General features: G+C 41.3%; 1 long non-coding RNA gene across 2 annotated transcripts in view; it reads right to left on the reverse strand.

Annotated features, from left to right (window-relative positions):
- Positions 1-837: 837 nt before the first annotated feature.
- The window catches only part of LOC137959206 (uncharacterized), a 40,256-nt gene continuing 22,631 nt past the window's right edge, over positions 838-18,462 (reverse strand). The window contains exons 2-4 of one of the 2 annotated variants that reach the window (XR_011114053.1): positions 7,506-7,577; positions 1,232-1,296; positions 838-984 (exon numbers count right to left, since the gene is read on the reverse strand). This is a non-coding gene — a long non-coding RNA (uncharacterized lncRNA). The remainder of the gene's footprint in view (positions 985-1,231; positions 1,297-7,505; positions 7,578-18,462) is intronic. The other variant, XR_011114051.1, reaches the window with a different exon arrangement.

Raw genomic sequence — 18,462 nt, forward strand, 5'->3', positions numbered from 1 at the left:
TTGCAGCGTCGGGGTCAGTCCGTCCATTGAATGAGAATCTCCCAATGGTCATTGGTCAACCGAGCGCGTAACACCGCAACAGGGTTAAGAATAACCTTGCCATTGTCAACCGGTCATAGGAATGGAGTCAATGTAGGCTGCGCCCCGAAATGCGGCTTCAAAAGAGAGACATGAAACACATCATGAAGTTTGGCCGTGTCCGGTAGGGGTGGCATCGAGCCGAGCCAAACCCGAACCAGCCTATGTTCAAGCCGAGCTTCATTTAAATATTTCGAGCCGAGCTTCGAGTCGAGCCTCATCTCGAGCCTAAAATTGTTATCGAGCTCTAGCCCAAAAATTTTAACCGAGCTCGAGCCAAGCTTCAAGCCGAACTCGAGCCTCAACATACATTTAAAATTTTTCAAAAAATATATATCAAATAAATTATATATAAAATTATACATACATTTTACATAAAATTGGGCATGACCTCTACATAAAATTAGGCATAACCTATATATATAATACATGTATAAGATTGAGGCATAACCTCTTCTTAAAATTGAGTATAATCTATGTATATAATACCTGTATAAAATTTGGCTTGACCTCTACTTAAAATTGGGCATAATCAATATACATAATACCTGCATTAACACTCCATAAACACTCCATAAATACTCCATAAACACTCCATAAACACTCTATAAAATTATCGATACATTCCATAAACACTAAACACTCTATAAAATTATCGATAAATTCCATAAAAACTCCATGAAATTGTTTATACACTCCATAAAATAGTCTAAACACTTCATACACTACATAATATTATAAATAAACTCCACACAATAATCAAACACAACAAAGTTAAATGAAATAGCACTATCAATTTACAATCACCCAAATAAAAAATATAAATCCATTATAAAATTACAATCTATAGTTGTTTCTCTTAATGCTAGAAAATATTATACGTCCCTACAAGAGCAAAATCTCCACCTATGACAAAAATAAAAAAATAAAATTAGTTATTGTCAGATAAAAAAATACTCTTCCACTACTAGTTACTTAATGTCGTTAAAAATATTAAAATTACCATGATGAGAGAAACATGAAAAATCATGTAGCTGGTAGCATTATCTCTACACTTCTTCTCAGGTTGTAATCATAAAACAAAATTTTAATAAATAAAACTAAAAAATATACTAAAAAATATCATAATAAAGAATTGATCAAAGAAATTCACCTTTTGATTTTTCTTTACACCATGTAGAACCCGAACCCAATCACTGCCACAAATCAAAGCTTGAACTGTACTTGGTGACAAGGAAGAACGATATGAGTCTATTACTCTACCACCAGCCCTAAATGTAGACTCTAAAACTACTGTGGATATGGGAATTACAAGGATGTCTGCTGCCATCTTAGATAATACCCGAAATTTCATATGATTCACTTTCCACCATTCTAAAACATCAAAATCATATTATGAAGTTTCCTCACAACTATATACACCTTCTTCAAGATAAATTTCCAATTCAACTACATCTTTTTGTTTCATATAACTCATTCACTTTGACCAACCTGAACTTGATGAAGACCTACGACTTGTGAAAACACCCATAGAGCTAGTACTTGAAACAATCTCTTCATTTCTAATATCCACATTATATAAGGATACATATTCATCATAGATCTCATATAAGGTGCGTCGAACTAAATTTATATTCATTGTAGCTTCCTCCTTAGAATATAACACAGGAAAACACATTTCGATCAACTTTAATTTGACCCTTAGATCTAAAACTGAAGCAACAACCATCAATAAATTGCATTTACCCCAATACTTCTCAAATTTCTCTTTCATTCTACTAACCATTGTCCTAATGAAAACATTTTCATTTGTAGAATGAAAATCCAAAACTTCTTTTACCCTATATACCTCACTAAGGTACAAATTAGAAGTAGGGTAGTCACTCTCAGAAATTATATTAGTAACTGCATTAAAAACTTCTAAAATCTCACACACCATGTCAACCTTTTCTCATTCATCAAAACTTGGCAAACAATCATATGTTGGTTCTCTAACTTTAAATCTAGATAATGCATCTTTGAATTTTAATGCAGAAGACAACATGTCATAAGTGGAGTTCCAACGAGTTGGACAATCAATAACCAACCTTTTTTCACCAAGTTCTAATTGTTGTACAATTTCAGAAAAAGTGTGAAGTCTAGCCTCAAACAGATTTATGAATTTGACACTTTCACGCACATTATCAATGATATCCTTAATCTGAACAAGACCATCTTGGACTAATAAGTTCAAAATATAAGCACAACAATGCACATGAAACAACTTTCCACCACACACCAATTTTTTTTCCTTGAAAAATCTTGTTTCAAAACTCTGATACAAACATCATTATATGCAGCATTATCAACTGAAATACTAAAAACTTTATTTTTGATCTCCCACTCTTTCAAACACTTGTAAATAGCATCTTCTATATCAACACCACGACAAGGAGGAGGAGCATGCACAAAACTCAAGACTCGTTTTTGTAGCTTCCAATTACTGTCAATAAAATGCCCAGTAATAACCATGTATTCAATTTTTTTATTTTGAGACTTCCAAAGATACGTGGTAAAACTAATCTTGTTAATATCTTATAACAAAATTTTTAATTTCTTTTCTCTGCCTCGTACACCTCCATACACTCCTTCTTAATGGTCTTACGGGATATTTTCTCATAATTCATATTTGCCATCTTCATTAAAAAATTAAATCCCTCCTCTTCTACTATCATGAATGGATGCTCATGTATAAGAATCCAATGAGCAATGAGTACTCTCATTTTAGCTTCATCATATTTTCCTCCAAAATCTATAAAAGGAAGTCCACATAGACTTTGATCAACATTAGACCCCGTTCCTACTGGTAGAAAGTTTAAGGTTTTTTGTTTTCTCATTGCCACTTTTCTATTAGTGCAACGTTTCAAATATCGACTCATATGTGTGGTCACTCCACTAATAATAACAGTCAAATTGATTTTACAATGAATACACTGAGCCTTTTTTGTACCATTAAGTGATACTTCTTTGAATTCCAACCACACATGAAATTTTTTTTGTCTTTTTGAAGTATGAGTATAATCACCTTCATCCTCATTTATGGTAATTTCATCTGGGCCTACTTCTATGATAGAGGGTAGTGTCTCTGTTGGAGTTGAGTCACAATTTATAGCCACACTAGAACTAGTGTTAATTATTGATGTCAATTGAGGAGGTGTTGACATTCTTACGTCTACAAATAAACAAAATTACAAATTAAAAACATAAAGAAAAGAAAGTTATCCAAACAACAAAGATCCTACACATAATGTAAGATACTTGTCTATTCTTAGAGGAAGGTATGTGACATTGTGACAATCGGGAACGATTCTTGTCTTTCAATGCAGCGGAATCTCTTGGAGCCAGTAGCCCTATACCCAATAGTTTCCAGTCCAATATACCGATCATTTTTTTATGTATAAATTTTAAAACTTCTAAGAGAAGGAAATAAGCACACCAACATTCTCTTCTAATATTCTGATGAAATTCAACCTCAATACCAAGAAATTAATGATAAAAATGAAAAAAAAATCAACACTTACAGAACCCAAAAGTGTGTTCGCCGTTCAGGGATATCTCCAAAAGCCTTTCCAAGAACGAAGGAGCACTGCTAAAACGAAGCGCGAGTTAGAAATTTTGTAGGGTTAGGTCGACGACGAAAAAAAAAGAGAACTTTAAATAAAAATCTTACCCCCCGTCGGACCGTCGCTTTCGTGTTACGGTCCCGGATCTGACACAAGGATTCTTTGGGAGGATCTGAGATCTGCCACAGGTTACGGGTCTTCCATGCATTACTGTAGGGATAGTAGGAAGACATGGGGAACACAAGGATTAATGGAGGATGAGAGAATACGTGGGTTTTTGAGGTAACCCTAACCTCGAGATCAAGAAGGTGATCTCAAGCCTCTTTACGCTAGATTTAACCTAATTCTTAATACTTCAATCATTTTCTTTGCTCATTACTCTTATCCCTTAAATAGGGTTCACCCTATTAGGGTTTACAATAAATATTCTAAAAATACCCCTATAAATAAAATATTCCAAAAATACCCCTATAAATAAAATATTCCAAAAATATCCCTATAAATAAAATATTCCAAAAATACCCCTATGACCTAAAACTGAAATAAAATAAAGTAAATTAAAGAAAACAACTAAAATAATGATGTTATTGCGTGCATAACATTACACCCCCTGGAAGACGAGCTTGTCCTCAAGCTCGGAAGTAGTGTCTGCGAGCCTGTGCCGATGGCGCCGTCCTTGTGCAAGTGTCAACCGCGGTATCAAAGAGCCTCCAGCCAGAGAAAGATTTTTTTTTTTCCGTGTTGACTTGGTCCGAGTTAACCTGGGTTGACTTGGTTCAGGAACCCCTGTCCGTCGTGCGACTCAGAAGACCTTGCCGATTAAATTTTCCTAAGTTAGAAAAATTTAATCGGACCATTTTTTTTCGAGTTGACCTGGTCTGAGTTAACCTGGGTTGACTCGGTTCAGGAAACCCGGTTCGGTGTGCCACTCAGTGGACCGTGCCGATTAAATTTTCCTAAGTTAGGAAAATTTAATCGGACCCCTTATTCCTCCTCCAGCAAATCCCGAACAGGGAGGGAGCCGGTAATTGCGCAAGCGTCGCCGATTGGTCGTCTGCTGGAATGTCACCGACAGGTCTTCTGCTGGAATGTTGCCGATGGGTCTTCTCCGCTGGAATGTCGCTGATGATCTTCTGCGGAAATTTCGCCAACGGTTTCTGCTGGAATGTCGCCGACGGTTATTCTGTTGGAATGTCGCCGACGGGTCTTCTGCTGAATTGTCGCCGACGGTCTTCTGCGAAAATGTCACCGACGGAATCTCCAACTTCTCCGGTGGTGAAGAGCAACCCGTTGGGGCTTCACTTCGCCGCGGGGAGATTTGCCGAGACAGAGGGCTCTCGGAATGTCGCCGACGGGTCTTCTACTGAATTGTCGCCAATGGTCTTCAATAGAAATGTCGTCGATGATCTTCTGTTGGAATGTCGTCAACGGTTCTTCTGTTGGAATGTCGTTGAACAGGGCGGAATTGTCGCCGACAGAGTCTCCTGCTGCTCCTGCGGTGACTAGCAGCCCTTGGAGGCTTCGCCGATTGGAATTTTCCCGAGACCGACTCTCGAAAATATTTCCAGATCGGAATGGCCGGGAAATTTTTGCCCTCCCGTGCGGAACGGAATGTGGCTGCGTGCATAACAGTGGCTTGCCGTGAGCTGGGGAGGACTGATTTCAACGTCTTGGCAAATAACCCTTTTTACTTTTCTGCCTCCGCCTCGGGAGACGAATTTTTTTATTTTTCCGGCCATGGGCCGTTCTGCCCGTCCGAGATAGCTTCTGCTACCTCGTGTGCGCATATGTGGTCGGAGATTTGAGGTCGTGTGACCGATTTTGCTGCAGCAATGAGTTCCTCCCTTGCATAACGTTCAATGGAACCATCTAACCGTGCTTGTATTTCCTCCAATTCCTTACCCATAGCAATCCATCTTTCTTGGGGTATAGAATAACCCATTGTGTTCCCGCTCTGATACCAGTTGTTACGGTCCCGGATCTGACACAAGGATTCTTTGGGAGGATTTGGGATCTACCACAGGTTACGGGTCTTCCATGCATTACTGTAGGGATAGTAGGAAGACATTGGGAAGACGAGGATCAATGGAGGATGAGAGAATACGTGGGTTTTTTAGGTAACCCTAACCTCGAGATCAAGAAGGTGATCTCAAGCCTCTTTACGCTAGATTTAATCTAATTTTTAATACTTCAATCCTTTTCTTTTCTCATTACTCTTACCTCTTAAATAGGGTTCACCCTGTTAAGGTTTACAATAAATATTCTAAAAATACCCCTATAAATAAAATATTCCAAAAATACCCCTATGACCTAAAACTGAAATAAAATAAATTAAATTAAAGAAAACAATTAAAATAATGATGTTATTGCGTGCATAACATTTCATCTCGTCAGCGAGGAAGAACTTCGGATGAAGAAATCGAAGAGGAAGGATAAAAATCGATTGTAAAAAAGAGAAATAATTTACATCCGTGATCCGTCTATATCTAACGTATCAATTCAACGAAATATGAACATTTGACAAGGTTTAGGCATCATATATCATCCAATGAGTAAATTTAAGACATCAAAGGTTCACACACAAGATCTCAATTTCCAAAAGATAGAAAAGGAACTATCAAATCACTTTTGCTAATACATCAAGCCATATAACATTTTAGAACAGTAGTAGATATAAGTTCAATTAGAATTAAGAAAGAAGGACAAAAGCTAACATTTTTTATTCTTTTTTATAATAAAGAGAAGTTGGATGCAATTAAGAAAGCTCCTGATTCCATTAACTATAATAGAGTATTATTGAACAGAATATGTTATCAACACTCAAAATCATGAAATAAAATTTTATTGCTAAAATATATCAAGTAACAATTTGAATACCATTGCTGTTTATTGCTGAAATGTATGGTAAACGTACAAAATTTTATAAGAGGTCAGACACCTAAAAATAAGAAGGCAAAAAAGAAACAAGATCCCAAAACATAAAAATATTTGAAAGTCTAGAATAATAACTTCATTTATGAAGAACAGTGGAATTTGAGCAAAAAAATCATTGATAACCAACTATTTTCCAAACATTATAGCACTTGAGCTTAGTAAGTCATTCTGAGATATACAAAAACATAACAAATGACAAGGTGGGGGATTTTTCTCCCCCACCCTTCCTTTCCTTCTTGGATGTAATAACTCAGTATGAAGTTTCCCGGCTCTTAGCCAGCTAGAATGCAATTGATGGTACACTCAAGCAAATAATAAAACAAAATGAAAAAAAATTAAGAGATTAAAATAGGTCAACCTCTAGTAAGAACAGGTCTCACTGAAGCACCATTGAACTATTTGAGATGCAAACAATTACAAGAAAAAGAGAGTATACCAAAAACTCATCTAGTGGAGGAACCTATATTACAATGCCAACTGCCAGAATTTGAATGCCCCTCACCCACCAAAATCACTTAAAACTAACTTTAACATTAACATTAGGATTGGAATTTTAAAGGAGATTTCCTTGAAACAGTGGAGGTTGTGCAGATGAGACTTGAAATAAGACATGAGAACAAAGAGAATAATTATGAACATCTATGTTGGAAAATCCATCCCCCAAAACGCTTTTTCTTTAAGTTATAGAGGAAAATGAAACATCCTTATACAATCTCTATAAAATGATCTTCCCAGTATGTTGTGACAGTGCATTACCTTCTACCCTTAAATCAAGAACTCACCGTTTCAAAAAATCAAACAGTATCAACACTCAAAATCATGAAATAAAATTCAACACTCAAAATCATGAAATAAAATTCAACACTCAAAATCATGAAATAAAATTCATACCGGCAGTTTTCTTCCAAGGATTTCTTCCCGAGTGTACTTTGTAAGTTCAAGAAAACTGTCAGCTACAAATATCTGCAAAAATAAAAAAAAAATAGATCGTTATCTTTGCTTAGGCACAACTGCATTCTGTTACAGAACATTTCACTTACAGAAACAGAGTGTTTGCCGTTCGGATATCCAAAAGGACATTCCGAGAATGAAGAGCACTACTGAGAAACGAAGCGAGAGTTAGAGATTTTGTAGGAGAGGTTGGCGACGAAAAACAAATAGAAAGATTAAATAAAAATCTTACCTCCTTCCGTCAGACCGTCGATTTCGTCTCATCGGCGAGGAAAAACTTTGGATCAAGAAATCGAAGGGGAAGAAAAGAAAGAAATCACAAAGGAAGAAGAGACAGAAATCGCAGAGGAAGAAATCGAGGAATCGAAGAGCGAGAGGGAGAATGAGGGATTTGAAGACCAAATCTCCCATTTCTAATACTTGCCGACGGATAGCGATTTTCGCAAGAAATCATGCTGAAACGGCATGGAAATGGCAGAGTGTGGTATGGATTTCGCAGGCGGCAAGACAAAACGAAGAGAGGTTTCCCCAAAAATTTCCAAATCTCCCGATCCCCGAATTACTCGTTAAATTAACGAGTCAGCTCGTGGACCGACGAGCCGAAACTGGCTCTGCTCGAGCTCGACTCGTTAATGTAAACAAGCCCATTTCTGAGTTCGAGCTCGGCTCGAGCTCGAAATATAACGATTCGATCCTAGCCAAAACCGAGCCGAACTTGAGCGGCTCGCGAGCCGGCTCGGTTCGAAGCCACCCTTAGTGTCCGGTAATTTGAGCTGATAGGTGACTGGTCCCACGCGTCGAAGAATGGGAAACGGCCCAAAAAATCTGGGAGAGAGCTTATGTCGTGGAGATCCCGTAAGAGATTTTTGATGGTAGGGCTAGAGCCATAGCCGCACTGTTAGGATCCTCACGAGTTATGGATATTGTCACCCTCCTCTCTTCTCTTCCTTCCATTACCTTGCTTGACGTTGAGATGGAATGAGGGATTGATGGATATTGAATTTCAGAAAGGAGAATTGGGGAAAAACGGGAGAGAGCTTGAAGGAGTTCTTGACCTGTTTATCTAATTTACTCTAGCTAAAGTAGACTCAATTCCTATCTCTCATTACCCTAGCCGTCCCCTTAAATAGGGTTGAGGACGTCCAAAACACTAAAGACTCCTTGGGTCAATGGTTCAAACCAATAAATGCTAAACCAACCCAAACCAAAGACAAAACCAAACCAAAAAACAATTACATGGAAATTGAAAAACACATTCATTAATTCCTACGCCTGTTGGTAACTCGTGATGCCATAGAGTCCATAACATCACCCCCCTCCTGGAGAAAGATCTTGTCCTCAAGCTCGAACGAAGGATATAAGAGTCAAAATGCTGATAACGGCTCCCATGTGGTGTCACTGGGGTCGGCATTTGCCCACTGGACGAGAATTTCCCAAACACCTCGAATGTGGCGTGCTTTTACTACCTGAACTGGAATAGAAAGGAATATGCCCTCATGTAGTGGCGGCATTGGAGTGTGCAGTAGGGGCGAGTCACCCTAGAAGGGCTTCAATTGGGAGACGTGAAATACATTATGGATCTTTTATTCCGGTGGTAGCTGCAAGTGGTATGCCACGGGCCCAATTTTGTCCAATACCTGAAATGGACCATAATATTTTGGAGACAGCTTATGGAGCTTGGATGCAGTCAGGGACAGTTGGCGGTAGTGTTTAAGCTTTAACCACACATAGTCTCCAGGGAAATAAGATACCTCCCGGTGCTTCTTATCATAATAGCGTTTCATAGAGTGTTGGGCCTCCTGTAGATGAGTACGTACCTCAGTGAGCATAGTGTCTCTTTCAGCTAACGCATGGTCCAAAGTGACAACTTTGGATGCCCCAGGTTCATATGGTAACAGATGAGGTGGATCTCTGCCATAAACTACCCTGAAAGGTGTAGTTCCCAATGTTGTGTGGTAAGATGTGTTATAGCAAAATTCTGCCCATGAAAGCCATTTCACCCACCGTCTAGGTGCGTCCCCCACAAAACAACGAAGATATATTTCAATCGTACGATTGACAACCTCTATTTGTCCGTCCGTTTGTGGATGATATGCAGACGAAAATGCCAATTGGGTGCCCTGTAATTTGAATAATTCCTTCCAAAAGATACTGGTAAAAATGGCATCCCTGTCACTGATAATGGATGAGGGAATTCCATGTAATCGGACAATGTTGTCCATAAATAATTGAAAGACCTGAGCAGCAGTATATGGATGCGCCAAAGCAATGAAGTGACCATATTTTGAAAACCGATCAACGACGACGAATATCACAGATTTACCTGATGAAATGGGAAGGCCAACAATGAAGTCCATGGAAATGTCGGACCAGATTTGAGACGGTAGTTGCAGAGGTTGCAGTAGGCCGGCCGGACTTAAAGATTCGGCCTTGTTTCGTTGACAAATCTGACAAGCAGCTACATAATCAGCAATTGTGCTCTTCATGCCCTTCCAGTAAAAGTCCCGACTGATTCGGAAATATGTTTTCTGTCGACCCTCATGGGTGCTATCATGGATAGAGGACATGATGGTGTGAAGAAGTGGGGACGTATGATGCAAAAAGATCCTATTTTTGTAGAGTATGAGACGATCCTGAATCGTCCAATGACGAGCTGTTGTCCCCTGTTGAATATCCTGATATAATGACATGAGATCCGGATATTGATGTACTTCCACACGAATAGAATCTAATACCAGTGAACGTGGGTGACTGATAGCATAAACTTGTGTGGCTGAATTATCCCGACGTGATAAAGCATCAGCCCCCAAATTCGAACTATCTGGCTTATAGTGAACCAGAAAATTGAAGCCCATGAGTTTAGTCAACCAATGTTGCTGTGGGGATGTGGTGAGGCGTTGTTCAAGAAGATACTTGAGGCTGCAATGATCTGTACGAGTGAGAAACGGTCGTCCCCAGAGATAAGGTCGCCAATGTTGGACAACCTAACCCAATCAATTCCCTCTCATATGCAGCTAACTTATGGTGGTGTTGTCCCAATTGACGGCTGAAATAAGCAATGGGGTGTCCCAATTGTTGAAACACTGCCCCTATACCTCCCCTGAATGCATCACATTCTACCACAAAGTCTCCCTCAAAATCTGGTAATTGTAGGACTGGCGCTGATGCAAAGGCCTCCTTTAACAGGTGAAAGGCCTGTTCCGCTGAAGAAGACCAGTGGAAGGCATGTTTTTTGAGAAGGTTGTTGAGTGGTGCTGCTATCTGGCCATAAGATTGGATAAATTTTCTGTAATATCCCTCTAGGCCCAAAAATCCCATTAATGTTGTGATGGAGGTGGGAATCGGCCAATCTGTTACTGCTTGTATCTTGCTCTGGTCAACTTTCACGCCCACAGCTGATATGATGTGGCCCAAATATGCCACCTTAGATGTACCCATAGAACATTTTGATTTATTCAAAACCAAATGATGAGAGCGTAGAATGGTAAATACTTGATGGAGGTGGTGGAGATGTTCTTCCCAATTTTTGTTGTAGACCAGAATGTCATAAAAAAAGACTAACACATAGTTGCGCAGAAGTGATGAAAATACCTCATTCATGAGGGCCTGAAAGGTGGAGGGTGCATTGGAGAGACCGAAGGGCATGACGAGGAACTCAAAATGACCGTCACGTGTGCGGAACGCAGTCTTCTCCACATCCGCCGGGTGAACTCTTATTTGATGATAGCCGGATTTCAAATCTAATTTGGTAAAAATTGTAGCACCATGTAACACATCCAGCAACTCATCCACGACTGGAATGGGGAACTTGTCTTTAATTGTTTGCAAGTTGAGTTGCCTATAGTCGACACAAAATCTCCATGATTTATCCTTTTTACGTACTAGTAACACTGGTGAGGAAAAAGGAGATCGACTGGGCTGGATCACACCCTGAGCGAGCATATGCATGCATTGTCATTCTATTTCATCTTTCTGTATATGCGGGTAACGATAAGGCCGCACCACTACAGGATCAGTTCCCAACTTTAAACAAATGCGGTGATCGCAGTGACGCACTGGTGGTAGACCCGTAGGATCATTAAATAAATCAGCAAATGGTATAAGTAAAGGAGCTAACTGACCATCACCATTGTGCCGAAGCTGTAAAGTGTGAAGTGCGTTAGGTACCTATGTCACAATACCTTGTAATGTCATCTTACCCTGTGGTGCTGTAAATGTCATAGTCCGAGCCTAAAAGTCCCATAATATAGGTCCTAATAACTGGAGCCATTTGACCCCGAGCACCAAATCAAATCCAACCAAGGGAATGACTAGTAAATCTGCCTAAAATGAATGTCCCTCAATGGTGAAAGGGGTGTTTGCACATAACCCCACACTTGCAATTTTGGCCCCATTGGCCACTGAAACTGAGAGTCCCCTTTGTTGTTGAATTTCCAATCCCAATTGTTGCGCAGCTGGTTCACTGATAAATTATGTGTGCTGCCCAAATCAACTAAAGCAAGTCGCATGAGATGATGTAACCTGGCCTTTACCTGCATGGTATTAGAACTACGCAGGCCATGCATGGCATGGAGGGAGAGCTCTGGTTCTTGCTGTTCCTCTTCAACAAATTCATTTTCAGGAAGCTCTTCTTAATCTTCTTCCAACAGTTCAATACTGAATAAGCGTTTACAGGTATGTCCTAGCAAGAATTGTTCATCACAATTAAAACATAGGCCCTTTGCTTTTCTAGCTTCCATTTCCTGTTTAGTCAAAAATTTACGTGGCATAGTGTGTGGAGGCACACTGGTAGCCTGATCTGCTCGGTTAGGGGCAAAGAACCCAAAACGTGGACCAAATGCAGTACCCTGTATTCTGTTGTTCCAAAATGGTTTTCGGTGTAAAGACTCTTTTAGAACTCTCTGTTTGTGTTCCACAGCTCTGGCATAATTCATTGCTGAGTCCAAATCTGTCGGACCAAGTAATTCCACTTCCAATCTAACCGCCTCTGTCAATCCAGCATTAAAAATCTGAACATGTAGGTGAGGAGGAACAAATTCACTGGCTCGGGCCAACCTTTCTTGGAACGTTTTTTGGTAAAATTCTAAGGTGCCTGTCTATTTATAGTTGATCAATTCCCCCCACTGGGTTGCTGCTAGCTGGAGGTCCAAACCTCAACTGGCAAGCATGTTTAAAGTGCAGCCAATCCTAAATGGAATGGACATTTCGGTAGTGATGGAACCACATGAGCGCTTCATCGAGCAGGTGGTAGGCGGCCAAAGTAACCTTGTCCATTTCCACCGTTTGTTAATGATAGAAGAATTGTTCACATTTCGTGAACCACAGTAAATGATCTTTAGAGTCATCATATGTAGGAAAGTTAAGTTTAAAGTACCTTGGAACCATGGATGGTCCTTGTGCATGAGTAGCCATGGGAACCATTGGTTGGAGCAGGGGTGGATTTGGTGGTGGTGTGAATTGTTGGTGAGGTACTGGTTGTGGTTGAAAATTGGTGGCTGGTGGTGGCGTTGGTGCTTGAAGTGCAGCAAGTTGTCGAATGACAATTTGGAGAGATGATTCCAGTGTATGTAATGTATTATTGATGTGAGAAATTTCAGTACCTTGAAGAGTGTATCGTTGTTGAAGTTCTGAAAGTACTTGACGTATGTCCTCTGGAGAAGAGGAATCACCGAGGGTGGACCTATCTAATACCACGTTGTTAGGATCCTCACGAGCCATGGATCTTGTCACCCTCCTCTCTTCTCTTCCTTCCATAACCTTGCTTGATGTTGAGATGGAATGAGGGATTGATGGATATTGAATTTCGGAAAGGAGAATTGGGGAAAAACGGGAGAGAGCTTGAAGGAGCTCTTGACCTGTTTATCTAATTTACTCTAGCTAAAGTAGACTCAATTCCTATCTCTCATTACCCTAGTCGTCCCCTTAAATAAGGTTGAGGACTCCAAAACAGTAAAGACCCTTTGGGTCAATGGTTCAAACCAATAAATGCTAAACCAACTCAAACCAAAGACAAAACCAAACCAAAAAACAATTACATGGAAATTGAAAAACACATTCATTAATTCCTACGCCTATTGGTAACTCGTGATGCTATAGAGTCCATAACATACACATACTCCCCAACCTCAAAAAAGACTCACGGTGGCCTTTGTCGTAGACATCCTTCATATGAGCTTGGGCACATCATAGCCGTTCTGTGATATTCTGTAGAAGCAGATCCCGGTCCATGAGTGCCTGATCAATCGCGTCCACGCGTGTGGACCCTGGGTTGTACGAGAGAAGGCGAGGTGGATCCCGGCCATATATAACCCGGAAAGGAGTGGATTGCATGGCAGAGTGGAACGAAATGTTGTAACAGTATTCGGCCCACGGATGCCATTGAACCCATTGTCGCGGATGATCACCCGCCAAGCACCGTAGATACATCTCGATGGTGCGGTTCACCACCTCTGTCTGCAGATGATAGGCAGAGGAGAACTTCAATTTAGTCCCGCACAAGCGAAAAAGTTCTTGCCAAAAGGTGCTCATGAAAACTACATCTCTGTCACTCACAATGGATTCTGGAATGCCATGTAAGCGGACTATCTGCTCTAGGAAAGTTTGAGCAACCCGTGTTGCTATATAAGGAAGAGCCAGCGGTATAAAATGTTCATACTTGGAGAATCTATCAACCACCATGAAAATTATGGATTTGCAGGAGGACAGGGGTAGACCTTCGACAAAATCCATCAAAATGTCGGCCCAAACCTGTGTAGGAAGGGCCAGAGGCTGGAGAAGACTGGCTGGACTCAAGTGTTTGGCTTTGTTGCACCGGCAAAACTGACAATCACCCACATAAGTCGCAATAGAGGGTTTCATGGCTTGCTAGTAAAAATCAGCTTGAATTCTATGCAAGGTCTTCTGTATCCCCTCGTGTGTACTGTCATGGTAGGCCGAGAGAATAGCTAGAATCAACTTGGACTCAGGTGAAAGGAAAAGTCGTTGCTTGTAATAAATAAGTGAATCCTGGATGGACCACTTCGAATTCAATGTCCCTTCCGAAATCTTCTGATGTAGTTCTTGTAGTGCAGGGTCAGTGGCATGTGCATCTCTCACCAAGTCCAGGATGAGAAATCTTGGCTAGCTGATCTAATAGACCGACTGTTGATCCTCAAAACATCGTGACAAGTCGTCTGTCGCCTTATTTAATCTCCCCGCATGATATTCCATCGAGAAGTCAAACCCCAACAACTTACTGATCTAGTGTTGATGTGTCGACATCGTCAAACACTGTTCTAGTAGGAATTTAAGGCTATAGTGATCCGTGCGTATGGGAAAAGCCCAACCCCAGAGATAAGGCCTCCAATGTTGGACCGCCTTGGCCAACCCAATCAATTCGCACTCATAGGCTACCAGCTTGTGATAGCAGACTGCCAACTGTCTGCTAAAATACGTAATAGGATGGCCCAGCTGCTGTAAAACGCCCCCAATGCCCACACCCGGAGTGTCGCACTCTACCACGAACAATTCATCAAAGTTGGGAAGTTGTAATACTGGTGCGGATGCGAGGGCAGCTTTGAGTGCCGCAAACGACTTGGTGGCCTACTCATTCCAAATAAAGGAATTTTTCTTGAGCAGACTGGTCAATGGTGCTACCATCGGCCCATAGTTTTGAATAAATTTGCGGTAGTAGCCCGCAAGACCCAAAAAACCCCGTAATATAGAACAAGACTATGGCTTCGGCCACTCGTGAATAACTCGGATCTTCTCGGGATCCACCATAACCCCCCTCATGTAAGATAATGTGTCCCAAATACCCCACATGTGAAGCCGCAAAAGAACACTTGGAATGTTTCAAAAAGAGCTGATGTGCTCGTAACAAGTCAAAAACAATCCTCAAGTGTGCCAAGTGGTCCTCAACCGACTTGCTATATATAAGAATATCATCAAAAAACACAAGAACAAATTTTCTTAGATAGGGGCTAAATACTCGTTCATCAAAGCTTGAAAAGTGGAGGGTGCATTGGATAACCCGAACGGCATGACGACGAACTCAAAGTGGCCATGATGCGTGTGGAATGCTGTCTTCTCGATATCAGAGGGGTGCATCCGAACCTGATGGTATCCCGAAGGGAGGTCGACTTTAGTGAATCAACACGACCCATGTAACTCATCCAGGAGCTCATCCACTAAGGGCATCGGAAACTTGTCTTTCACTGTCAGCATGTTCAACTCCCGATAATCCACGTAGAACCTTCATGTCCCATCATGTTTCTTCACAAGTAAGACGGGGGAAGAGAACGGGGAGTGACTGGGACGAATAAGACCTTGTTACAACATCTCCTGGTACTGACGCTCTATCTCGTCCTTCTGAAGGTGTGGGTAACAGTACAGTCACATGATCACTACCTCAAATACTAGTTTTAGACGGATCTTGTGGTCACAGTGCCTCAGGGGAGGCAAACCCGAAGGCTCCTGCAAGAGGTCAGAGAACTCCTCAACCAGACCATCACTAGTAATGTCAGGATGTTCCTGTGTCTGCAAAGTGTGCATGCGGTGGGCCCTGTCCATCTGACAGCCCTGTAAGAGCACCCGACTCCCGACCAAATCAAAGCTCATGGTTAAAGCCAAAAAGTCCCACATAATGGTCCCCAACGTTTGTAACCATTTAATGCCTTATACCATATCAAATCCCGCCATGGGAATAACAAAAAATTCAGCATTAAACGAAGTAGAGCCAATGGAAAAAGTTTCCGTCTTCCTAATCCCATAGCTAGGGACCTTCTCGCCATTAGCCACTGAGACGGTGGTTGTCAGATGAGTGTGTATCTAGAGCTGGAGATGTTATGCGGCTGTCAAACTCAAAAAAATTATGTGTACTCCCCGAGTTGACTAGTCCCACCAATTCTCATTCGATGACATGAGCTCGGACTTGCATTGTGTTAAGCGATTTCTGCCCAGTAATAGAATGCAAGCATATCTCTGGTGGTTCCTCCTCGATAATATCCTCTGGCTCCTCTGGATCCTCTGAATCCTCCACCTCGAGCCAAAAAAATTGTTTAGATTGGTGCCCCACCCGATACTGCTCATCGCATTTATAACATAAATTTTTGGACCGCCTTTCTGCGATCTCCGCACTTGTTAATTTTTTTATAAAGTTCGGTAGGGGGTTACCAGGGCGGGGATCGGCTACCCGAGTCGTAGTCGGAGTGTGTCTGGAGGATGGGGCTGCTGGAGATGCTCCCTGAGATGAAGTATAGCGGCGCCCTTGCCACATGGAGGAAGTGTTCCTCTCACCCGGCCAACCCGGCTTACGTTGTTGCAATTGTTTTCATTGTTCCATTGCTCGGGCCATATTCATTGCATGAGCTAAATCTATAGGCATAAGGAGTTCTACCTCTAGCCGTAAATACTCATTGAGACCTGTTGTGAATAGGGAGACCTGTTGGTCAACCAATACCCTCTCACCAGCATGAGCCCACTTTTCCTGGAACAGTTTTTGATATTGTTCCACCGAACCTGTTTGTCGCAATAGGACTAACTCCCCCAGGGGGTTGCTGTTGGCAGGAGGGCCAAATCTAACTGTGCATAGATTTTTAAATTCTCCCCAAGTCATCCCTAGTCTCTCTTTTTCTACTTGAGTAACCCATAACATGGCTTCATCTATCATATGGAAAGAGGCTAGTTTCACCTTATCCCATTCAGTAGTCCCTTGGTTAAAAAAAAAATCACATCTATGCAACCAAATTAAGGGATCAACTAAACCATTGAAAGAGGGAAACTCTAACGTGGTGTACCTTGGAATTGTTCCTCCATGTTGGGGTCCTTGGATAGCAGTGCGCCTAGGCCACTGCTCCCCTCTTCTGTGATATGGTTGAGTAACCTCTCTCACCACTGGGCTCTGATGTCTCTCTGGCCTCAGCTCAGTTAGCATGCTGAGGACTTGGCTCATCTCTTCTTCCAAACCACAAACCTTCCCCAACATTGGTTGTGCTCTTTCAAGGCCATCTTCTATCTTTTGTATCCTGATTTGGATTTCTTCATTTCTGAGAGTATCCTCCATGTTACTCTGCTCTGATACCACGTTGTTAAGGTCCCGGGTCAGGGATCGAGTAACACGGCGTGGAACTTGAGACTCCAGCACTCAGAATTAAAGCTCACTTCACGTGAAGGGTCTGTATGTGAGTCTTTCTCTTGACCAATGCTCGGCTAGGAGGAAAGCTCCTCTTTTGATGGTCCTAACGAGTTGCTGTGAAAGGTAGGATACCCCACAGCAATGCTGAGCTTGCTAGAGCAAGCTGCTCTCTTTTCTTGATCACGGCAAAGAGGGTTTGGCCTTCTTTCTTGCTGATCTAGCTAAGATTGCAATCCTTCTTTCTGAATTAACTTGAAACACGAGTTTGGAATAGACTATTACCTCTTCTTTGCAGCTGTAATCAGCTCCCACATTGCACCAGGAATGCTCAAGGTCTAAGGATGAAGATCCTCACTTTTCTGCTTGAAAAGGGAGGAATTGAAGCCTCTCTTGTTGCTACTGCCGAGAAGGAGGACAGACCTTCTCTTTGGGCTCGGAAAAGGGGCAGGAAGCTCCCCTTCTTACTTGGGATGTTGGTGATGGAAGATGGATGAAGATGGATGGCAATGGAGGGTGAAGGATATGTTGGATTTTTGGAGTAAACCCTAAACTCGAGATCAAGAGGTGATCTCAGCCTGTATACACTAGGTTATTCTAAAATCTCAAAGCTTACCTATTTCATTCATTCTTTCCTTTAAATAGATCACGTCATGGAGTTTTAGGATTAGGGTTACAATAATTCCCAATAATGCCCCTACATATAAAAGTAATTAGAAATAACTCCTACTTAAAACAATATAAGAAATAAATCCTACTCAAAGTAATATAAGAAATAAATCCTAT

This window comes from Aristolochia californica, unplaced genomic scaffold (genome assembly GCF_029961685.1).
Source record: "Aristolochia californica isolate CCGP_79_NKW_82.1479 unplaced genomic scaffold, dmAriCali1.0.hap1 SCAF_1, whole genome shotgun sequence".
In the NCBI taxonomy this organism is placed as follows: Eukaryota; Viridiplantae; Streptophyta; class Magnoliopsida; order Piperales; family Aristolochiaceae; genus Aristolochia; species Aristolochia californica.